Source organism: Oncorhynchus keta, chromosome 33, assembly GCF_023373465.1.
Source record: "Oncorhynchus keta strain PuntledgeMale-10-30-2019 chromosome 33, Oket_V2, whole genome shotgun sequence".
NCBI lineage: Eukaryota > Metazoa > Chordata > Actinopteri > Salmoniformes > Salmonidae > Oncorhynchus > Oncorhynchus keta.
Genome location: NC_068453.1, coordinates 14,873,583 through 14,898,628, shown reverse-complemented (window position 1 = coordinate 14,898,628; position 25,046 = coordinate 14,873,583). Strand labels below are relative to the sequence as shown.

Genomic DNA, 25,046 nt, shown 5'->3' with positions numbered 1-25,046 from the left:
AACATTGAGAGAGCAAACCACACACACAAGTCAGAGTTATTTTATAAAGTCCATCTTTAATCATATGAGCTTCACCATAGCCCTGTGACTCTCAGATCAATTCATTGTCTATAAATGAATTCTCTGAGAGTGTTTACAAAATGGCAACTGAGATCTTGTATAGCAAAGATCCACCCCCTAGTCGACATGACAAACCACAGATAATAGGAACTTCACAAAGTGCCTTTTACTTGAAAGAGGAGTACCCCATAGGCAGATAACATTAGCTATAAATTATCGTTCAGTTTGGTCTCCTAAACGATGTTCTTATCTCGTTCTTGGTATAACATATTACCAAACCATTACCTCATCCAATGGCATATATCAATTGTCAGTTCTAGATACTCCCATCTCAAATACACCCCCTCCTGGACAAGATCAGAAAAGACAGTTAGCCTCTAGATCATATACTAGGTCAAGATAAGGGCAACCTCAGAGGGGACATACAATAGTTACAGACACATTCCCATAAGAAGACAAGCCTCCATTCTGTCCTCCTCCCCTTCTAATATGCTTCATAGCATCACATGGTTTAACAGATACATTGACATATGAAGACAAGCCTGACCTCTCCCCTCTCTGGGCCCCTAGTGACTAATCCCTAGCAGAGAAGGGATAACTGCAAACTGCCAACAGTATTATCCAAAAGAAAACATCCTAATGACAAATATCTCACATAAGCATTATTATCTAAATAAAACATCTTATTTATCAATGTTCCCTAACTAATTCTGATTCTGCTACCACAACATACATGTATGAACCTCCACTGAGGTCACCTCTTTGTAAAGTTAGCATAGAAAACAGCATGTTTCATCTGACTACACAGTGACATTACACATGAAAACACATAATGATAGTGGATTTGAAAAAATGCAGCTTTGACGTTCCAACAATACCGCTGTAAATAGACCTATTGAGTGTATTCACTCTCTGTAGTGTGCTTCATTCAGATGACAAGGGTGCAAGTATGTGTGTGTGTGTGTGTGTGTGTGTGTGTGTGTGTGTGTGTGCGTGCGTGCGTGCGTGCGTGTGTGTGAGGGAATGAACAGTTCTGTATGTACAAGTCATGAAGAGTGACAGACACACACGTGAATTATACTAACAAGGCAATCAGCAGATGGCCTTTAAAATGCTACTTGGACAACGGCAGAAACAAGCAAAAATGACCCCAGCCATTATCACGTTGGCTGCTGTACTTTTTTTTTTAACGAGGCAAATCAGTTAAGAACAAATTCTTATTTACAATGACGACCTACATCGTCCAAACCCAGACGATGCTGGGCCAATTGTGCGCCGCCTTATGGGACTCCCAATTACATCCGGTTGGGATACAGCATGGAAACAAACCAGGGTGTCTGTAGTGACGCCTCAAGTACTGAGGTGCAGTGATTTTGAATGCTGCGCCACTCGGGAGCCCCTCAGTCCATCTACAAAAGGTGGGTAATGAGTAAACTACAAAGTCCAGTGTGCGATCGAGATAAGATGAGCAACCACCGATATAAACTAAAAGTTATTACATTAATAGGACTGTGTTGATGGAAGTTTGGTTGCATTTTAATGTAGGCCTATAGGGAAGATAGGCCATGTTGAGATATTCATATTAAAACATATATTTGTTTTGTTTGTTCCTAACTTGTTTGATAAGATCAGTACAGATTTTCTCAGGGGAACCCACATGGGGCCCCAACCCGAAGTTAGGGAACCACTGTACCACAGGAGGTTGGTGGCAACTTAATTTGGGAGGATGTGGTAATGGCTAGAGAGGAATAATGGGACTGCCTTATGTCCGGCATCTCGCAAACACTCTCAGCAGTGCCTCTAATTGCCTACTTAGCTTGGTTATTTCAAAGACTCGGTAGGCTCCATTTTGTCTTCATTTCAAGTAGACAGATAGGACATAACTCCCATTTTGGAATAAAAACTATGAGGATAAAAGGGAACCAATTTCATCCCATGACCTTACTCTTTCTAATCATGTTGAAAATACTCTCATAAGATAGCCTGTAGGCCTACCGGTGTTGTGAAATACACACCAGAAAAAAGTGTCACACACAGCTCCGGTCTCCCCTAATCTGATACGCGCTGTTACCTACAACATTTTTCTGAGAAATGAAATAATGATATAACCTGCATTTGATGAAATTCAGTACTGCATGTGGTTACTGTCAACATGGGCACCATTGGGAACGCCCGGTTCTCTATGATGATTGGCTCGTGTTTTGCTAGTGTCAAAGGAGGTCAACCAGACGATCAGATTCTCTGGGAGAATTTCAGTCAACGCAATCTCAACATGCTCCCGACATGCTCTGTGTTCAATTGACATAAGCGACGGTACGGAACTCTTCCGAGTCAGCTAGAATTACACTGAACTAAAATAGAAACGCAACACACAACAATTTCAACGATTTTACTGAGTTACAGTTCATGTAAGGAAATCGTTCAATTGAACACTGGGGAGCCAGGCCCAGCCAATCATAATGATCCCCCCCCCCCCCAAAAAGCACTTTATTACAGACAGAAATACTCCTCAGTTTCATCAGCTGTCCGGGTGGCTGGTCTCAGATGATCCTGCAGGTGAAGAAGCCAGATGTGAAGGTCCTGGGCTGGCATGGTTACATGTGGTCTGAGGTTGTGAGGCCGGTTTGACATACTTCCAAATTCTCTAAAATTACGTTGGATGCGGCTTATGGTAGAGAAATTAGCATTCAATTCTCTGGCAACAACTCTGTTGAACATTCCTGCAGTCAGCATGCCAATTGCACGCTCCCTCAAAACTTGAGACATATATGGCATTGTGTTTGTTGTGTGACAAAACTGCATATTTTAGAGTCGCCTTTTATTTTCCCCCAGCACAAGGTGCACCCATATGATGATCATGCTGTTGAATCAGCTTCTTCATGTGCCACACCTGTCAGGTGGATGGATTATCTTGGCAAAGGAAAAATGTTCACTAACAGGGATGTAAACAAATTTGTGAACAACATTTGAGAGAAATAAGCTTTTTGTGCATATGGAACATTTGGAAACAACATTTAACTTTTTTTTTGTTCACTACAAATCTACCCTTAGAGCTGTGCTCTCAGGGACCCAGGACTTCCTGTTTATAGGTGATGTGAGGTGAAGCAACATTAACATTAGTCCTAAAATTAGTCCTGTAATATCACACAGTGGTATTGCAACATCATAATGCAACATGTTCTTTCTCACATTACAGCGGGTGACATCATCTAGCGAATGACTCACGCTCACGCCCACACTTTTTTTCTCTCCCTAACCTATCAGAACTGGGGCTTCCAAACCCCACCTCCCTCCCATTGCCATGCCAACCGGGCTAATTAGAATGATTTAGCATTCCAAGATGGCCGCCACGGGCATAGCAGCAGGTCAGGGGATGGATGGATGGCCATGGGCTCCATTGTTATTTCAGCAGTATCAATAATAGTCAGCATCTTGCACTCACCCCCCCAAGCTAATGAATCAGAAGACATAAAACATGCTTTCTCTCCCTAGCCCTCACTTCCTCTCTTCTCTCTCTCTCTCTCTCTCTCTCTCTCTCTCTCTCTCTCTCTCTCTCTCTCTCTCTCTCTCTCTCTCTCTCTCTCTATCCACATTGTCTCTCTTTCTCTCTTTCAATTCAATTTCAATTTAAGGGGCTTTATTGGCATGGGAAACATATGTTTACATTGCCAAAGCCAAAGCAATCTCTCTCTCTCTCTCTCTCTCTCTCTCTCTCTCTCTCTCTCTCTCTCTCTACTCTACCTTCTTTCTCTCTCTCTCTCTCTGCTCTCGCTCTGTCTTTCTCGCTAAGCCCTACCGACAATAAGTCAAATCAACCTCTCTCCCCTTTTCATGTTTAAAGACAGTGTTAAACCTGAGACCTAATTGTTTGCTCATGCTTCATCCCACTTCAGTTACCATAGCAACCGACTCACGCCTTCACCCGACGTGGTAGTCTAGGGGAAATGAACACCCTTTTGTTTTATAGAAGCACCTCAGCCTTTTCCAGCTGAATGGTAGACTGAATGTTAGATGAGGAGGGCTATTTGTATCAGCGTTTGAAGCTTTGAGCATTGAAACATGTAAAACCTTGTAAGGCACAAAACAGGGGCCCGATGGGTCTGCTATGGCATCTGCAGCGCCGTCATTCACCGACCGAGCGCTTTCATCTAGAATGTAAAGCATAATGCATCTACATCTATCTGGCCCCAGTGCTCTGCAGAGTGGAGTCATTTTACACTTCTTACCTCAATCATACATCACATTGGTATGCAATATACATAACAGACAGGCAGACAAGCACACACACACACACACACACACACACACACACACACACACACACTTACACACACACACACACACACACACACACACACACACACACACACACACACACACACACACACACACACACACACACACACACACACACACACACACACACACACACACACACACACACACACACACACAAACACACACACACACACCACAGAAATGTAATTTCCACTTTACAATGTCAGACTTGATTTGTCAGACTTGATTTGATTTCCCTAGTGAAAAATGTATCAACTCCTACAAAAAAATGTCCATTAATTCGAATCAATAACAAAAAAAGTATTTTGCTGCAGGGTTATCTTCCTGCTGTGATTAACTGGTCAAATTAAGATAATACATATGTACATACACACACACACACACACACATACAGTCCGTGCACGCAAACACACACTCACACACACACACACACACACACACACACACACACACACACACACACACACACACACACACACACACACACACACACACACACACACACACACACACACACACACACACACACACACACACACACACACACACACACACACACACACACACACACACACACACACACACACACACACACACACACACAGAGAGAGAGCAGATATATTCTCCAACCCTCCCTGTTGTGACTTTGATGCCAGTCAGCTCAGTATCTCATGAATATGAATGAACTTCCTGTTCTGAGGTGTACAGAGTCCTAGGCTCCTCCCCATTGAGCTCTCTGGGTTGAGGGAGAATGGAGAAAAGGACAAATGAAAGGAGGGGGGGATGGTACAATAGACACACACACACGCATGGTATACACACTGTGTTTTTCCATTAACAAATCATAGAACACAGGTCCCAGGGAGCTCGTTGTGCAGCTGTTACTGAGTTTCTCTATAGAGTGTGTGAGTAGATAGCATGAGAGAATGACAAAAAGAAAGCGTGAAGTGACTTTGGCTTTGCGGAGCTCTGGGCTTTGGTGACTAGAGTACAATGGTGTATTGTGCTGGTGTGTGTGTGAGGCCTGGAGCCGTTCCTCTGGTGTGTGAGTGGAACTGACGACCCATGGTGACCTCTCCTCTCTAGCTACACTGAAGGGACTCAGTGTCACACGCAGATATGTATTCTGACAAATATATACAGTACATGCAGAACAACATGCAGAAACACAAAACAGAATGACAAATAGCATACAGACAGAGAGACAGACAGACAGACAGACAGACAGACAGACAGACAGACAGACAGACAGACAGACAGACAGACAGACAGACAGACAGACAGACAGACAGACCTGTCAGCACTAGGCAGTTGTGCAGACAGCTACAGTAGAGAGACAGACAGACAGACAGACAGACAGACAGACAGACAGACAGACAGACAGACAGACAGACAGACAGACCTGTCAGCACTAGGCAGTTGTGCAGACAGCTACAGTAGAGAGACAGACTTACAAAGAGAGTGAAGCAGAGGGACAGGTACTGTTCTCCAGCTCAGAGAAACTGACACACACTGTGCAGAGAGACGTACACGGACCCATGCAAAGAGTCAGATAGATGACCTGACAGACATACAGACATTCAGGATGGAAGACACAGACACCAGATAGACTGACAGTGAGAGCGACAGACGGACGGACGGACATATGGACAGACAGACGGGTGGACAGACAGACAGACAGACAGACACAGTGTACAGTATGCAGTATTAACTCTGTAGCATCAAGGGACTGTCAAACTGCTGACCCCCACCTCTCTCTCTATCTCTCTCTCTCTCTAATTACTTTTAATGCTCTTTCCTGTTTTACATGTGAAACAAAAGCAGTGTTTATCTCCCACTGACTGGGTGTGTGCCCTGGAGGCGACGTTGCATTCTCTGACTATTTTTACCAAAGAGATTCCCTGTAAACGTGCAGTGGTGCAACGGTGAATTCTGCCCCTGCACACACAGAAAGGGAGGGGGAAATGTTATTGGTGCACTGTTTAACAGCTGCTGGAGAGGGGAGAGAGGGAGGAAAGTGCCGGTGGCGGGTTGGTTCCCATCCAAATCCTGTCTCTCTCGCTCCCGTCGCAGGCCTACTGGGTAGTGGGCACACATTCACACACTCATGCACATGTGCACATGTGCACATGTGCACACACACACACACACACACACACACACACACACACACACACACACACACACACACACACACACACACACACACACACACACACACACACACACACACACACACACACACACACACACACACACACACACACACACACACACAGCAGGCTCTTCTGCAGCAGGCTCATTTTTTATCTTCTTTTCTTGTCTTCTCAGAGAGGATGTGGCCTGCGATTGACAGTTATTCATCGTTCATCCTTCCATTCCAGGAATATTGCCATCATCATCGATGTACCTCCTCTATAATCATCTAACTATCATCACCCTCATCCCTGTCAGGTTGTGTTTGTAAAGCTCTAGCGCCTCGTTAGTCAGCGCGTTACCACAATACTTCACTCAGATGCGGTTGTGAGAGCCTGTATTAACGAACAGCTCTCGCTGAAAGGAACACTGTGAGACTGGGATTAAATACACACTAACACACGCACACACACAAACGTTGACAGTTCACTGTAACAAATGTTAAGTGTTACAGAGTAGACCTACTTCACTCGAATCTTAACCCTGCTAGAACTGTACTTTGCAGAGAACAGACTGTACTTTGTTGCTATCTGCTTGCTCCTCTTCCTGTCCTCTCCTTTGTTCTCTTCCTGTCCTCTCCTTTGTCCTCTTCCTGTCCTCTCCTCTGTCCTCTTCCTGTCCTCCTTTCTTCTCTTCCTGTCCTCTCCTCTGTCCTCTCCTCTGTCCTCTTCCTGCCAACTCCTCTGTCTTCTTCCTGTCCTCCTCTCTTCTCTTCCTGTCCTCTCCTCTGTCCTCTTCCTGTCCTCTCCTCTCTTCTCTTCCTGTCCTCTCCTCTGTCCTCTTCCTGTCCTCTCCTCTCTTCTCTTCCTGTCCTCTCCTCCGTCCTCTTCCTGTCCTCTCCTCTCTTCTCTTCCTGTCCTCTCCTCCGTCCTCTTCCTGTCCTCTCCCCGTTTCTCTTCCTGTCCTCTCCTCCGTCCTCTTCCTGTCCTCTCCTCTCTTCTCTTCCTGTCCTCTCCTCTGTCCTCTTCCTGTCCTCTCCCCGTTTCTCTTCCTGTCCTCTCCTCAGGCGGTTGACTCTCGGAAGGGAATACTGTAGGATTTTTGTCAAATGTCTTTCTCTCCATCTCCTGCTTTCTTTCCCCCACTCTCTGTCTTTCTCTCCATCTCCTGCTTTCTTTCCCTCACTCTCTGTCTTTATCTCCATCTCCTGCTTTCTTTCTCTCACTCTCTGTCTTTATCTCCATCTCCTGCTTTCTTTCCCTCACTCTCTGTCTTTCTCTCCATCTCCTGCTTTCTTTCCCTCACTCTCTGTCTTTATCTCCATCTCCTGCTTTCTTTCCCTCACTCTCTGTCTTTATCTCCATCTCCTGCTTTCTTTCCCTCACTCTCTGTCTTTCTCTCCATCTCCTGCTTTCTTTCCCTCACTCTCTCTTTCTCTCCATCTCCCTCCCTCCCCTCACTCTCTGTCTTTCTCTTCTCTGACATTTTGACAGCTTCAGAAACCGGTTATAGTGTGTTTCCCTCGCAGAGGCTTGCGGCTGCATTTGGGGTTGTTAGCGAAGGGGGTGCATTCACTATTCTCTGTCTCAGGAGCGTTGCGTGGTGATGGGAGCTACATTCATGAAGAGCATGTCTGGGTTTGATGCTCAGAGATGCTGAAGTGTCAGAGTCGCTGGGGGAGAGGGAAATCAGTTTATAGCCTAGAGGAAGAGAAGAGCTCGGAGGATAGGGCGACACACACACACACACACACACACACACACACACACACACACACACACACACACACACACACACACACACAGGCACTGCGTAAACAGGGATGACTAGCACCATGACGACCGCCATGAGTGCATTATTCAGCACCATGACAACTATGCTTAGATCACTTCTTTACAACTCGCTTAGAACTCTGATGTCATCTAATCATATTCATGATTCATCTTGTAACACTGTATACCCCAAGGCACTAGCCCGCTAATATAGTGGGGTCACTGGGGTTTTGGTCTTTCCTGAGGCATTGCAGCAGAATACAACTACTTTCCAATACGTTTCACCCGCAAATGTATGCATGAAGCTAGAGTCCATATCCTCGTGTTACAACTCAATTGTCGCCGCTCCAGCTCACGTTCGGCCATGTTGTTATTATTATTCATTACGGTATCCAGGCCTCTCCAGTGGGTTTAGTATAGTGGAGCGTTGCTGCAGGGTTAGGGGGGCTGTGTACCGTTTTATATATGAGGTTCGTGGACGTGGGGGTTAAGGAGGAGGTTTCTCCCATGGGGTTCTCCTGTATAGTATGCCGTCCCGGGCTCCCTGGCTCATTTGTAGTGCAGGAGGAGCAGGAGAGGAAGAGCAGCAGGAGATGCGAGACAGCTTGATCACCAACTGAAGAGAGGCCCATTTTATATGCAGATTGTTTAGCTGATTTTGTGGCTACTGACCTTAATAAAATTGTTATTACTGTTCTCCATCTAGACTCTCATCTCCTTCTTTCTCTTTCTTTTCCTCTTTAACCTCACTGACTTGTTCTTTCCCTCTTTAACCTCACTGACTTGTTCTACTGACTTGTTCGTTCCCTCTTTAACCTCACTGACTTGTTCTACTGACTTGTTCTTCCCCTCTTTAACCTCACTGACGTGTTCTTCCCCTCTTTAACCTCACTAACTTGTTCTTCCCCTCTTTAATCTCACTGACTTGTTCGTTCCCTCTTTAACCTCACTGACTTGTTCTTCCCCTCTTTAATCTCACTGACTTGTTCTTTCCCTCTTTAACCTCACTGACTTGTTCTTCCCCTCTTTAACCTCACTGACTTGTTCTTCCCCTCTTTAACCTCACTAACTTGTTCTTCCCCTCTTTAATCTCACTGACTTGGTCTTCCCCTCTTTAACCTCACTGACTTGTTCTTCCCCTCTTTAACCTCACTGACTTGTTCTTCCCCTCTTTAACCTCACTGACTTGTTCTTCCCCTCTTTAACCTCACTGACTTGTTCTTCCCCTCTTTAACCTCACTAACTTGTTCTTCCCCTCTTTAATCTCACTGACTTGTTCTTCCCCTCTTTAACCTCACTGACTTGTTCTACTGACTTGTTCTTTCCCTCTTTAACCTCACTGACTTGTTTGTTCTACTAACTTGTTCTTCCCCTCTTTAACCTCACTGACTTGTTCTTCCCTCTTTAACGTCACTGACTTGTTCTTTTTCCCTCTTTAACCTCACTGACTTGATTTTCCTTGTTCTCACTGACTTGTTCTTTCCCTCTTTAACCTCACTGACTTGTTCTTTCCCTCTTTAACCTCACTGACTTGTTGTTTTAACCTCACTGACTTGTTCTTTCCCTCTTTAACCTCACTGACTTGTTCTACTGACTTGTTATTTTCCCTCTTTAACCTCACTGACTTGTTCGTTCCCTCTTTAACGTCACTTGACTTGTTCTTTTCCTCTTTAACCTCACTGACTTGTTCTTTCCCTCTTTAATCTCACTGACTTGTTCGTTCTCCTCTTTTTGACCCTTCCCTTTAACCTCACTGACTTGTTATTTTCCTCTTTAACCTCACTGACTTGTTCTTTCCCTTTTTAACCTCACTAACTTGTTCATTCCCTCCTTAACCTCACTAACTTGTTCATTCCCTCTTTAACCTCACTGACTTGTTCTTTCCCTCTTTAACCTCACTGACTTGTTCTACTGACTTGTTCGTTCCCTCTTTAACCTCACTGACTTGTTCTACTGACTTGTTCTTCCCCTCTTTAACCTCACTGACGTGTTCTTCCCCTCTTTAACCTCACTAACTTGTTCTTCCCCTCTTTAATCTCACTGACTTGTTCGTTCCCTCTTTAACCTCACTGACTTGTTCTACTGACTTGTTCTTTCCCTCTTTAACCTCACTGACTTGTTCTTCCCCTCTTTAACCTCACTGACGTGTTCTTCCCCTCTTTAACCTCACTAACTTGTTCTTCCCCTCTTTAATCTCACTGACTTGTTCGTTCCCTCTTTAACCTCACTGACTTGTTCTAATGACTTGTTCTTTCCCTCTTTAACCTCACTGACTTGTTCTACTGACTTGTTCTTCCCCTCTTTAACCTCACTGACGTGTTCTTCCCCTCTTTAACGTCACTGACTTGTTCGTTCCCTCTTTAACCTCACTGACTTGTTCTACTGACTTGTTCTTTCCCTCTTTAACCTCACTGACTTGTTCTTTCCCTCTTTAACCTCACTGACTTGTTCTACTGACTTGTTCTTTCCCTCTTTAACCTCACTGACTTGTTCTACTGACTTGTTCTTCCCCTCTTTAACCTCACTGACGTGTTCGTTCCCTCTTTAACGTCACTGACTTGTTCTTTCCCTCTTTAACCTCACTGACTTGTTCTTTCCCTCTTTAATCTCACTGACTTGTTCTTTCCCTTTTTAACCTCACTGACTTGTTCTTTCCCTCTTTAATCTCACTGACTTGTTCTTTCCCTTTTTAACCTCACTAACTTGTTCATTCCCTCCTTAACCTCACTAACTTGTTCATTCCCTCTTTAACCTCACTGACTTGTTCTTTCCCTCTTTAACCTCACTGACTTGTTCTTTCCCTCTTTAACCTCACTGACTTGTTCTTTCCTCTTTAACCTCACTGACTTGTTCATTCCCTCTTTTCCCTCTTTTCTCACTGACTTGTTCTTTCCCTCTTTAACCTCACTAACTTGTTTTTCCTCTTTAACCTCACTGACTTGTTCTCTTTAAACTTGTTCTTTCCCTTTTTAACCTCACTGACTTGTTCTTTCCCTCTTTAATCTCACTGACTTGTTCTTTCCCTTTTTAACCTCACTAACTTGTTCATTCCCTCCTTAACCTCACTAACTTGTTCATTCCCTCTTTAACCTCACTGACTTGTTCTTTCCCTCTTTAACCTCACTGACTTGTTCGTTCCCTCTTTAACCTCACTAACTTGTTCATTCCCTCCTTAACCTCACTAACTTGTTCATTCCCTCTTTAACCTCACTGACTTGTTCTTTCCCTCTTTAATCTCACTAACTTGTTCTTTCCCTCTTTAATCTCACTAACTTGTTCTTTCCCTCTTTAATCTCACTAACTTGTTCATTCCCTCCTTAACCTCACTGACTTGTTCTTTCCCTCTTTAACCTCACTGACTTGTTCTACTGACTTGTTCTTTCCCTCTTTAACCTCACTGACTTGTTCTACTGACTTGTTTTTCCCCTCTTTAACCTCACTGACGTGTTCGTTCCCTCTTTAACGTCACTGACTTGTTCTTTCCCTCTTTAACCTCACTGACTTGTTCTTTCCCTCTTTAATCTCACTGACTTGTTCTTTCCCTTTTTAACCTCACTGACTTGTTCTTTCCCTCTTTAATCTCACTGACTTGTTCTTTCCCTTTTTAACCTCACTAACTTGTTCATTCCCTCCTTAACCTCACTAACTTGTTCATTCCCTCTTTAACCTCACTGACTTGTTCTTTCCCTCTTTAACCTCACTGACTTGTTCTTTCCCTCTTTAATCTCACTGACTTGTTCTTTCCCTTTTTAACCTCACTGACTTGTTCTTTCCCTCTTTAATCTCACTGACTTGTTCTTTCCCTCTTTAACCTCACTAACTTGTTCTTTCCCTCTTTAATCTCACTGACTTGTTCTTTCCCTTTTTAACCTCACTGACTTGTTCTTTCCCTCTTTAATCTCACTGACTTGTTCTTTCCCTTTTTAACCTCACTAACTTGTTCATTCCCTCCTTAACCTCACTAACTTGTTCATTCCCTCTTTAACCTCACTGACTTGTTCTTTCCCTCTTTAACCTCACTGACTTGTTCGTTCCCTCTTTAACCTCACTAACTTGTTCATTCCCTCCTTAACCTCACTAACTTGTTCATTCCCTCTTTAACCTCACTGACTTGTTCTTTCCCTCTTTAATCTCACTAACTTGTTCTTTCCCTCTTTAATCTCACTAACTTGTTCTTTCCCTCTTTAATCTCACTAACTTGTTCATTCCCTCCTTAACCTCACTGACTTGTTCTTTCCCTCTTTAATCTCACTAACTTGTTCTTTCCCTCTTTAATCTCACTAACTTGTTCTTTCCCTCTTTAACCTCACTGACTTGTTCTTTCCTCTTTAACCTCACTGACTTGTTCTTTCCCTCTTTAATCTCACTGACTTGTTCTTTCCCTCTTTAATCTCACTAACTTGTTCATTCCCTCCTTAACCTCACTGACTTGTTCTTTCCCTCTTTAACCTCACTGACTTGTTCGTTCCCTCTTTAACCTCACTGACTTGTTCTTTTCCTCTTTAATCTCACTGACTTGTTCTTTCCCTCTTTAACCTCACTAAATTGTTATTTTCCTCTTTAACCTCACTGACTTGTTCTTTCCCTCTTTAACCTCACTAACTTGTTATTTTCCTCTTTAACCTCACTGACTTGTTCTTTCCCTCTTTAACCTCACTGACTTGTTCTTTCCCTCTTTAACCTCACTAAATTGTTATTTTCCTCTTTAACCTCACTGACTTGTTCTTTCCCTCCTTAACCTCACTGACTCATTCGTTCCCTCTTTAACGTCACTGACTTGTTCTACTGACTTGTTCGTTCCCTCTTTAACCTCACTGACTTGTTCTACTGACTTGTTATTTCCCTCTTTAACCTCACTGACTTGTTCTACTGACTTGTTCTTTCCCTCTTTAATCTCACTGACTTGTTATTTTCCTCTTTAACCTCACTGACTTGTTCTTTCCCTCTTTAACCTCACTGACTTGTTCTACTGACTTGTTCTTTCCCTCTTTAACCTCACTGACTTGTTCTTTTCCTCTTTAACCTCACTGACTTGTTCTTCCCTGTTTAACCTCACTGACTTGTTCTTCCCCTCTTTAACCTCACTGACTTGTTCTTTCCCTCTTTAATCTCACTGACTTGTTCTTCCCCTGTTTAATCTCACTGACTTGTTCTTCCCCTCTTTAACCTCACTGACTTGTTCTTCCCCTCTTTAACCTCACTGACTTGTTCTTTCCCTCTTTAACCTCACTGACTTGTTCTTTCCCTCTTTAACCTCACTGACTTGTTCTTTCCCTCTTTAACCTCACTGACTTGTTCTTCCCTCTTTAACCTCACTAACTTGTTGTTCCCCTCTTTAACCTCACTGACTTGTTCGTTCCCTCTTTAACCTCACTGACTTGTTCTTCCCTCTTTAACCTCACTGACTTGTTCTTTCCCTCTTTAACCTCACTAACTTGTTCTTCCCTCTTTAACCTCACTAACTTGTTCTTCCCTCTTTAATCTCACTGACTTGTTCTTTAACCTTGACCCTCTTTAACCTCACTGACTTGTTCTTGTTCTACTGACTTGTTCTTTTCCTCTTTAACCTCACTTGACTTGTTCTTTCCCTCTTTAACCTCACTGACTTGTTCTTTCCTCTTTAACCTCACTGACTTGTTCTTTCCTCTTTAACCACACTGACTTGTTCTACTGACTTGTTCTTTCCCTCTTTAACCTCACTGACTTGTTCTTTCCCTCTTTAATCTCACTGACTTGTTCTTTCCCTCTTTAACCTCACTGACTTGTTCTTTCCCTCTTTAATCTCACTGACTTGTTCTTTCCCTCTTTAACCTCACTAACTTGTTCTTTCCCTCTTTAATCTCACTGACTTGTTCTTTCCCTCTTTAACCTCACTGACTTGTTCTTTCCCTCTTTAATCTCACTGACTTGTTCTTTCCCTCTTTAACCTCACTAACTTGTTCATTCCCTCCTTAACCTCACTAACTTGTTCATTCCCTCTTTAACCTCACTGACTTGTTCTTTCCCTCTTTAACCTCACTGACTTGTTCTTTCCCTCTTTAACCTCACTAACTTGTTCTTTCCCTCTTTAACCTCACTAACTTGTTCTTTCCCTCTTTAACCTCACTAACTTGTTCACTTGTTCCCTCTTTAACCTCACTGACTTGTTCTTTCCCTCTTTAATCTCACTCACTTGTTCTTTCCCTCTTTAACCTCACTGACTTGTTCTTTCCCTCTTTAACCTCACTGACTTGTTCTTTCCCTCTTTAATCTCACTGACTTGTTCTTTCCCTCTTTAACCTCACTAACTTGTTACTTTCCTCTTTAACCTCACTGACTTGTTCTTTCCCTCTTTAACCTCACTGACTTGTTATTTTCCCTCTTTAACCTCACTGACTTGTTCTTTCCCTCTTTAATCTCACTGACTTGTTCTTTCCCTCTTTAACCTCACTAAATTGTTATTTTCCTCTTTAACCTCACTGACTTGTTCTTTCCCTCTTTAACCTCACTAACTTGTTATTTTCCTCTTTAACCTCACTGACTTGTTCTTTCCCTCTTTAATCTCACTGACTTGTTCTTTCCCTCTTTAACCTCACTAAATTGTTATTTTCCTCTTTAACCTCACTGACTTGTTCTTTCCCTCTTTAACCTCACTGACTTGTTCTACTGACTTGTTATTTCCCTCTTTAACCTCACTGACTTGTTCTACTGACTTGTTCTTTCCCTCTTTAATCTCACTGACTTGTTATTTTCCTCTTTAACCTCACTGACTTGTTCTTTCCCTCTTTAACCTCACTGACTTGTTCTACTGACTTGTTCTTTCCCTCTTTAACCTCACTGACTTGTTCTTTTCCTCTTTAACCTCACTGACTTGTTCTTCCCCTGTTTAACCTCACTGACTTGTTCTTCCCCTCTTTAACCTCACTGACTTGTTCTTTCCCTCTTTAATCTCACTGACTTGTTCTTCCCCTGTTTAATCTCACTGACTTGTTCTTCCCCTCTTTAACCTCACTGACTTGTTCTTCCCCTCTTTAACCTCACTAACTTGTTCTTCCCTCTTTAACCTCACTGACTTGTTCTTTCCCTCTTTAACCTCACTGACTTGTTCTTTCCCTCTTTAACCTCACTGACTTGTTCTTCCCTCTTTAACCTCACTGACTTGTTCTTTCCCCTCTTTAACCTCACTGACTTGTTCTTTCCTCTTTAACCTCACTGACTTGTTCTTTCCCTCTTTAACCTCACTAACTTGTTGTTCCCCTCTTTAACCTCACTGACTTGTCGTTCCCCTCTTTAACCTCACTGACTTGTTCTTCCCCTCTTTAACCTCACTGACTTGTTCTTTCCCTCTTTAACCTCACTAACTTGTTCTTCCCCTCTTTAACCTCACTAACTTGTTCTTCCCCTCTTTAATCTCACTGACTTGTTCGTTCCCTCTTTAACCTCACTGACTTGTTCTACTGACTTGTTCTTTCCCTCTTTAACCTCACTGACTTGTTCTTCCCCTCTTTAACCTCACTAACTTGTTCTTCCCCTCTTTAATCTCACTGACTTGTTCGTTCCCTCTTTAACCTCACTGACTTGTTCTACTGACTTGTTCTTTCCCTCTTTAACCTCACTGACTTGTTCTACTGACTTGTTCTTTCCCTCTTTAACCTCACTGACTTGTTCTTTTCCTCTTTAACGTCACTGACTTGTTCTTTCCCTCTTTAACCTCACTGACTTGTTCTACTGACTTGTTCATTCCCTCCTTAACCTCACTGACTTGTTCATTCCTCCTTTAACCTCACTAACTTGTTTGTTCCTCTAACCTCACTAACTTGTTATTTTTCTACTGACTTGTTCTTTTTTCCTCCTTAACCTCACTGACTTGTTTGTTCCCCTCCCTCACTAACCTCACTGACTTGTTCTTTCCCTCTTTAATCTCACTGACTTGTTTCTTGTTATTTCCCTCTTTAACCTCACTGACTTGTTCTACTGACTTGTTCTTTCCCTCTTTAATCTCACTAACTTGTTCATTCCCTCTTTAACCTCACTGACTTGTTCTTTCCCTCTTTAACCTCACTGACTTGTTTGTTCCCTCTTTAACCTCTCACTTGTTCTTCCCTCTTAACCTCACTAACTTGTTCATTCCCTCTTTAACCTCACTGACTTGTTCTTCCCCTGTTTAATCTCACTGACTTGTTCTTTCCCTCTTTAACCTCACTGACTTGTTCTTTCCCTCTTTAACCTCACTAACTTGTTCTTCCCTCCTTTAACCTCACTGACTTGTTCTTTCCCTCTTTAACCTCACTGACTTGTTCTTTCCCTCTTTAACCTCACTGACTTGTTCTTTCCCTCTTTAACCTCACTACTTGTTATTTTCCTCTTTAACCTCACTGACTTGTTCTTTCTCTCTTTAACCTCACTGACTTGTTCTACTTTGACTTGTTCTTGTCGTTCCCTCTTTAACCTCACTGACTTGTTCTTTCTAATCTGACTTGTTTTTCCCTCTTTAACCTCACTGACTTGTTAACCTCACTAACTTGTTCTTTCCCTCTTTAATCTCACTGACTTGTTCTTTTCCTCTTTAACCTCACTGACTTGTTCTTTCCCTTTCTTTAACCTTTCTCACTGACTTTGTCCCCTCTTTCTACTAACTTGTTCTTCCCCTCTTTAACCTCACTGACTTGTTCTTTCCCTCTTTAACCTCACTGACTTGTTCTTCCCCTGTTTAATCTCACTGACTTGTTCTTCCCCTCTTTAACCTCACTGACTTGTTCTTCCCCTCTTTAACCTCACTAACTTGTTCTTCCCCTCTTTAACCTCACTGACTTGTTCTTTCCCTCTTTAACCTCACTGACTTGTTCTTTCCCTCTTTAACCTCACTGACTTGTTCTTCCCTCTTTAACCTCACTAACTTGTTGTTCCCCTCTTTAACCTCACTGACTTGTCGTTCCCCTCTTTAACCTCACTAACTTGTTCTTCCCCTCTTTAACCTCACTGACTTGTTCTTTCCCTCTTTAACCTCACTGACTTGTTCTTCCCCTCTTTAACCTCACTAACTTGTTCTTCCCCTCTTTAACCTCACTAACTTGTTCTTCCCTCTTTAACCTCACTAACTTGTTCTTCCCCTCTTTAACCTCACTGACTTGTTCTTCCCCTCTTTAACCTCACTGACTTGTTCTTCCCCTCTTTAACCTCACTGACTTGTTCTTTCCCTCTTTAACCTCACTGACTTGTTCTTCCCCTCTTTAACCTCACTAACTTGTTCTTCCCCTCTTTAACCTCACTGACTTGTTCTTCCCTCTTTAACCTCACTGACTTGTTCTTCCCCTCTTTAACCTCACTAACTTGTTCTTCCCCTCTTTAATCTCACTGACTTGTTCTTCCCTCTTTAACCTCACTGACTTGTTCTTCCCCTCTTTAACCTCACTAACTTGTTCTTCCCCTCTTTAATCTCACTGACTTGTTCTTTCCCTCTTTAACCTCACTGACTTGTCGTTCCCCTCTTTAACCTCACTAACTTGTTCTTCCCCTCTTTAATCTCACTGACTTGTTTGTTCCCTCTTTAACCTCACTGACTTGTCGTTCCCCTCTTTAACCTCACTGACTTGTTCTTCCCCTCTTTAACCTCACTAACTTGTTCTTCCCCTCTTTAACCTCACTGACTTGTTCTTTCCTCTTTAACCTCACTGACTTGTTCTTCCCCTCTTTAACCTCACTGACTTGTTCTTCCCTCTTTAACCTCACTGACTTGTTCTTCCCTCTTTAACCTCACTGACTTGTTCTTTCCCTTTAACCTCACTAACTTGTTCTTTCCCTCTTTAATCTCACTGACTTGTTCTTTCCCTCTTTAACCTCACTGACTTGTTCTTTCCCTCTTTAACCTCACTGACTTGTTCTTCCCCTCTTTAACCTCACTGACTTGTATTTTCCCTCTTGTTATTTAGCTCTTTCTCCTCTTCCTCTCTGACTCAGCATTGTCAGTCTCTGTCCTCTTTCCATTGCTCCTGCTATTACTTTGATCTCTTCCTCTCCCATTATCCTTCTCTTCTCCTTAATGTGTGTGTGTGTGTGTGTGTGTGTGTGTGTGTGTGTGTGTGTGTGTGTGTGTGTGTGTGTGTGTGTGTGTGTGTGTGTGTGTGTGTGTGTGTGTGTGTGTGTGTGTGTGTGTGTGTGTGTGTGTGTGTGTGTTAAATTGGGTTCCCAGGGAGTGCAAGGAGAGCTAGGAGTGGTCCTTATGATGGCATAAATAGGAAGATTCAGAGCTTGCCCCTGGGAGAGTAAATCTCAGTTAGTTCACGCCGCCCACCACACCTTACTGTACTGTAGCACCGCAACACTATGATACGCTAGCACCAGGCAGGAGATCTTGTGTGTAAATCTTAGAAATATGTGGAGCACACTATCACACACAATCACTGCAGCTATGCAATATATCATTGGAGCGGACATTGAAAATGATCAGCTTAACCATGTGGCGTTCCACTTCTAGTCATTAGACTATATTATATTATTGACTGTAGAAAATGAGGTGTGTGAAATTCTCCTTTAGTGTTCACTCATATCACTGCGTGCTCAGCAGGAGAGGAAGAGAAGATGCTTTGATAGAGGTATACAGTACATCCAGCATGTGGACTATCATCAAGAGACTGGTTTCCTACCTACTGCACATTCACACCTGCTTTGTACTGTATGCAATGTCTATCCTACAATTGACAGCACAAACTGAGTGTCTGGCTGACTGCGTGACTGGAGTCAACCTGTCTGACTGAGCTCAACACATTGGTGAATGACATTATTCCGAAGCCATTGCAAAGGTACTACACTAGGTAAAGTAAATTCTATCTTGCCCATGTGACTCTCTATATATATATCTCCCCCTCTCCCTCGCTCTCTGCCATGAATGTGTGGGCATACAGAGAGATAATCCAGGACCAGGAACTGAAGATGCTCTGATACCAGCACGTCATTTAAAACAGACCCTACCACCCATCAAAGCTAACCTCTCCAGCCCGCTTATAGTGTTTGATTGGAGGATCTTTCATGGGTGCCGACGAATCGCATCAGGCCGTTGTAGAGAGCAAGGAGGGGTTCAGTTAAGCAGACAGACGTTAATCCGGAGCTGGTGGATGTGGGTCGTCTTTAAATCCCTCTCTTCCGATGCTTGAGGGCTAATTTCCACAAAAGGGTGACAGGGTTAGGGCAAGAGGTTTTATTGGGGAATGTGTGTGTTTATTAAGACTCTCATGGTATCCCCATAGCATCCCCTTCTCTCCTCTGTTTCTACCCTGTGTTTAATAAGACTGTCAGGGTATCTCCATAGCAACCCTTTATCTTCTCTGTTTCTACCCTGTGTCTAATAAGACTCTCAGGGTATCTCCATAGCATCCCCTTCTCTCCTCTGTTTCTACCCTGTGTTTAATAAGACTGTCAGGGTATCTCCATAGCATCCCCTTCTCTCCTCTGTTTCTACCCTATGTTTAATAAGACTCCCAGGGTATCTCCATAGCATCCCCTTCTCTCCTCTGTTTCTACCCTGTGTTTAATAAGACTGTCAGGGTATCTCCATAGCATCCCCTTCTCTCATCTGTTTCTACCCTGTGTTTATGTTTAATAGCATCCCCCTTCTCTCCTCCGTTTCTACCCTGTGTTTAATAAGACTGTCAGGGTATCTCCATAGCATCCCCTTCTCTCATCTGTTTCTACCCATAAGCATCCCCCTTCTCTCCTCTGTTTCTACCCTGTGTTTAATAAGACTGTCAGGGTATCTCCATAGCATCCCCTTCTCTCATCTGTTTCTACCCTGTGTTTAATAAGACTCTCAGGGTATCTCCATAGCATCCACTCATCTCCTCTGTTTCTACCCTGTGTTTAATAAGACTCTCAGGGTATCTCCATAGCAACCCCTCCTCTCCTCTGTTTCTACCCTGTGTTTAACAGGACTATCTCAGGTTATCCCCATAGCATCCCCTCCTCTCCTCTGTTTCTACCCTGTGTTTAATAGGACTCTCTCAGGGTATCCCCATAGCATCCCCTTCTCTCCTCTGTTTCTACCCTGTGTTTAATAAGACTGTCAGGGTATCTCCATAGCATCCCCTTCTCTCATCTGTTTCTACCCTGTGTTTAATAAGACTCTCAGGGTATCTCCATAGCATCCACTCATCTCCTCTGTTTCTACCCTGTGTTTAATAGGACTCTCTCAGTTTATCCCCATAGCCTCCTCTCCTCTGTTTCTACCCTGTGTTTCATAGGACTCTCTCAGGTTATCCCCATAGCATCCCCCCCTCTCCTCTGTTTCTACCCTGTATTTAATACGACTCTCAGTGTGTCCCCATAGCATCCCCTCCTCTGTTTTCTACTCTGTCAGTACTCTACCTCTCTGTCTCTGGTCTCTCTCTGGTTCTGTCTGGTTGAGTCAGGTCGTATCGTTCACAGACAGTTAAACACATCATACACTCTGGCTATTAACCTGGGATCCATATACATGAGAGATTAAGAGAATCGTTCAAGTGTCTGCTATTTTCATTTTATCTATGCTTTCTCTTCTAATCTCGCTAACCCCTTGGGTGGAGTACCACACACACACACACACACACACACACACACACACACACACACACACACACACACACACACACACACACACACACACACACACACACACACACACACACACACACACACACACACACACACACACACACACACACATACATACACACATACACACACAGTTCCTCCTGAGAGACATTACAATGGTTCACCCAAGTACCATAATAAAATAGGCAGTTAAGCCATCGTGACAATGAGAGAACTCAGAAATGATGATGATGAGAGGAAAGAGAGTCAAATGAAGACAGTCAAAAGATTTCTGTCATGTGACACGGTCTATAACACACGTGTATGAAGCTGTCTCGATGAGACTGCGATGGTCACAAGTGGAATGAATTGGATTATTCCTTTGTCTTGGCAGATAGAGACAGTGCTTGCTTTGGCAATGTTAACACATGTTTCCCATGCCAATAAAGCCCTTGAATTGAATTGAATTGACAGTGAGATGTCTTGCTCCCAGACAAATTAAACAAATTCTTTGCTCGCTTTGAGGACAATACAGTACCACTGACACGGCCCGCTACCAAAGCCTAAGGGCTCTCCATCTCCGTGGCCAACGTGTAAAACATTCAAACGTGTTAACCCTCGCAAGGCTGCCAGACGGCATCCCTAGCCGCGTCCTCAGAGCATGTGCAGACCAGCTGGCTGGTGTGTTTACGGACATATTCAATCAATCCCTATCCCAGTCTGCTGTTTCCACATGCTTCAAGATGGCCAACATTGTTCCTGTTCCCAAGAAAGCTAAGGTAACTGAGCTAAAGGACTATCGCCCCGTAGCACTCAATTCTGTTATCATGAAGTGCTTTGAGAGACAAGTCAAGGATCATATCACCTCCACCCTACCTGATACCCTAGACCCACTCCAATTTGTTTACCGCCCCAATAGGTCCACAGACAACGCAATCTCCATCACACTGCACACTGCCCTATCACATCTGGACAAAAGGAATACCTATGTAAGAATGCTGTTCATTGACCACAGGTCAGCATTTAACACCACTGTACCCTCCAAACTCGTCATTAAGCTCAAGACCCTGTGTCTCGACCCCGAGGCTGTCCCCAGGTGGGAAAGGTAGGAAACAACATCTCCACCCCGCTGATCCCCAACACTGGGGGCCCACAAGGGTGCGTTCTCAGCCCTCTCCTGTGCTCCCTGTTCACCCATGACTGTGTTCCCATGCACTCCTCCAACTTAATCATCAAGTTTGCAGACGACACTACAGTGGTAAGCAACAACGACGAGACGGCCTACAGGGAGGAGGTGAGAGCCCTCAGAGTGTGGTGTCAGGAAAATAACCTCACACTCAACGTCATCAAAACAAAGGAGATGATTGTGGACTTCAGGAAACAGCAGAGGGAGCACCCCCCTATCCACATCGACTGGACAGCAGTGGAGAAGGTGTAAAATTTTAAGTTCCTCGTCGTACACATCACGGACAAACTGAAATGGTCCACCCACACAGACAGCATGGTGAAAAAGGAGCAACAGCGCCTCTTCAACCTCAGGAGGCTGAAGTAATTTGGCTTGTCACCTAATACACTCACAAACTTTTACAGATGAACAATCGAGAGCATCCTGTAAGGCTGTATCACCACCTGGTACAGCAACTGCTCTGCCCACAACCGCATGACTCTCCAGAGGGTAGTGCGGTCTGCACAACGCATCACCAGGGGCAAATTACCTGCCCTCAAGGACACCTACAGCACCCGATGTCACAGGAAGGCCAAAATGATTATTAAGGACAAAAACCACTGCCTGTTCACCCTGGTAACATCCAGAAGGCGAGGTCAGTACAGGTGCATCAAAGCTGGGACCAAGAGTCTGAAAAACAGCTTCTATCTCAAGGCCATCAGACTGTTAAACTAACATAGAGAGGCTGCTGTGAACATACAGACTCAAATCTCTGGCCACTTTAATAAATGGATTTAATAAAGGGATCACTAGTCACTTTAAATAATGCCACTTTAATAATGTTTACATATCCTACATTACTGCATCTTGCCTTATGCCGCACGGCCATCGCTCATCCATATATTTTTATGTACATATTCTTATTCATTCCTTTACATTTGCGTGTATAAAGTACTCATAGTGAATTTGTTAGATTACTTGTTAGATGTTACTGCACTGTCGGAACTAGAAGCACAAGCATTTCGCTACACTCGCATTAACATCTGCTAACCATGTGTATGTGACCAATAACATTTGATTTGATTTGAGAGGAGAGAAAGAACGAGGGAGCGTAGTGACATCACCCTGTCCATCCCAAGGGAGAATCGGACTAACGAAGTGTCTGAGCGTCCGAGCGCCGGACGAATGGCAGATTTAAAAGAGAGATGGAGAGAGAGCTCATTTCTCTTCCCTCTACCTCCATGCCCCACAGTCAGATCTATTTTATCTGTGTGTCCCAGAACAATGAGGAGTTTTCTAATCAAGCTATAAGCTCTGTTGTGGAAGTTAGAGAGCACACACACACATACAATCAGATTCTTACTCACACAATGAAAACTCTGCATAGCCGCCTTGACACTGACTCCTCCTCTGCTGTCTTGTCCTCTCTAGACTCAGGCTGTTGAAACCTCTACAGATCAGTGTCCCCCCTCACGGGACAGTTGAACTAACGTAGGCTAGTGTTATTAGCACGAGATTGTATGTAACAAGAACATTTCCCAGGACATAGACATATCTGTTATGGGCAGAAAGCTTACATTTTGTTAATCTAACTGCACTGTCCAATTTACTGTAGCTATTACAGTGAAGTAATACCATGCTATTGCTTGAGGAGAGTGCAGAATTATGAATTTGAAAATGCATTAATAAACCAGTTAGACACATTCGGCAGTCTTGATACAATATTTTGAGCAGACATGAAATGGTTCATTGGATCAGTCTTAAACATTGTACATTTGGGACAAAGAAGCTTTTCACTACCACAAAAGGAAAACATCTCCCAGCTATGTAGAGAATCACTGTCGAGGTGCACTGCTACTTACTGCACACCCAATTACAGGCAATTTTCTCCTCTGAAATAGCAGTTTGTCTAAATGTGCATTCTTTTCACTTGATTGTGTTGTGTTGATTTGTGGGAGAGCGTCTCGCCTAAGCTCTCCGGGATAAAGATAGAGTGCTCAATCTAAGAGACGTCGAGAAAAGATTAACATTTCTTCTGCAGATTAAAATCTCTTTGGAGAGGAGAGGAGGTGGGTATTTGTTTGTGTGCCTGTGTGTATGTGTTGGTGTGCGCGTGCTCTAGTCACAGCTGTTTATTCAAAATTGCACCAAAGTAGCTCTATTGTCTTCCAGTTACTGTATTATACGTAGGGTTGCACATTTAGGGGGATATTCAGAGGTGGAAACTTTCCGTGGGAATTAACAGGAAAATATGGGAATTAACAGGAATATATGGAAATTAATGTAAATATATGCAAAATAAGATTAATACCCTTTAAATGTAGATGATTTTTGCATTGTATATATTTACCATATCATATGGAGACAAAAACATAAACATGTTTACCTTATCATAAGTAGATATAATTGCAAATTATTAAATCTATCCAATAGAAAAAAAAATAAGAAAAAAATGGTTAAGAATTGAACTTCAATTAAATGAGTTGACTCTTCACATGATGATTTCACTGAAAAACTAAGAAAGGGAATATTGAATGATCCCCAATGATCCATCGCATCTCCCAAAATCATTTTCAACATTTAAAAAAATGATAGTCTAGAAACTAAAGCTTTAGTTGTCTTCCCCTCAGGCTTCCATGTCTTCTCCCCGGACCTCCTCAATGACCTCCTCAATGTCCACCTCCTGAACATCAGACTCTGAGGCTTCATCTTCACTGTCACTTTCCAACCTTGTTGAGGATGGCTCGTTGTCAGGCTCAAAAAGCCCAAAAATTGCCCGGATGGCCACCTATTTTTCAACCATTGTATTGGTCCAAACAAGGATAAGTTGCGCTCTGAGGCATCTGATGTTGGTTGGGATTTGGAGGATGATGGAGGCAACAGGGGGAAAAGCCCCAGATCCAAAAAGTCCCTTCCACCAGGTGGCTGATGAGATACACACAACTGCCATATTGCATTTCCATCCCAAAACCCGTGCTTGTACTTCGCCAGGCTGCCAAGAACCTTGCCCTCATCCAGGCCAAGGTGGCAGAACCTTGTCCTCATCTAGGCCAAGGTGGTGAGACACAGTAGTG

The 25,046-nt window shown here is 43.3% G+C and overlaps 1 long non-coding RNA gene across 18 annotated transcripts; it reads right to left on the bottom strand.

The window, feature by feature from the left end:
• Positions 1-8,292: 8,292 nt before the first annotated feature.
• Positions 8,293-17,105, bottom strand: LOC127914610 (uncharacterized). Of its 18 annotated transcripts, none has more exons than XR_008089042.1 (7): positions 14,635-15,296; positions 12,601-12,890; positions 11,761-12,543; positions 11,242-11,473; positions 10,846-10,961; positions 10,633-10,674; positions 8,293-9,212 (listed from the first exon to the last, which is right to left on the bottom strand). It is a non-coding gene; the product is annotated as an uncharacterized LOC127914610 (long non-coding RNA). The 18 variants fall into 18 exon arrangements; XR_008089041.1 differs by lacking the exon at positions 8,293-9,212 and adding an exon at positions 10,017-10,490; XR_008089036.1 differs by having other exon boundaries at positions 10,633-10,961.
• Between the last annotated feature and the right edge of the window lie 7,941 nt (positions 17,106-25,046).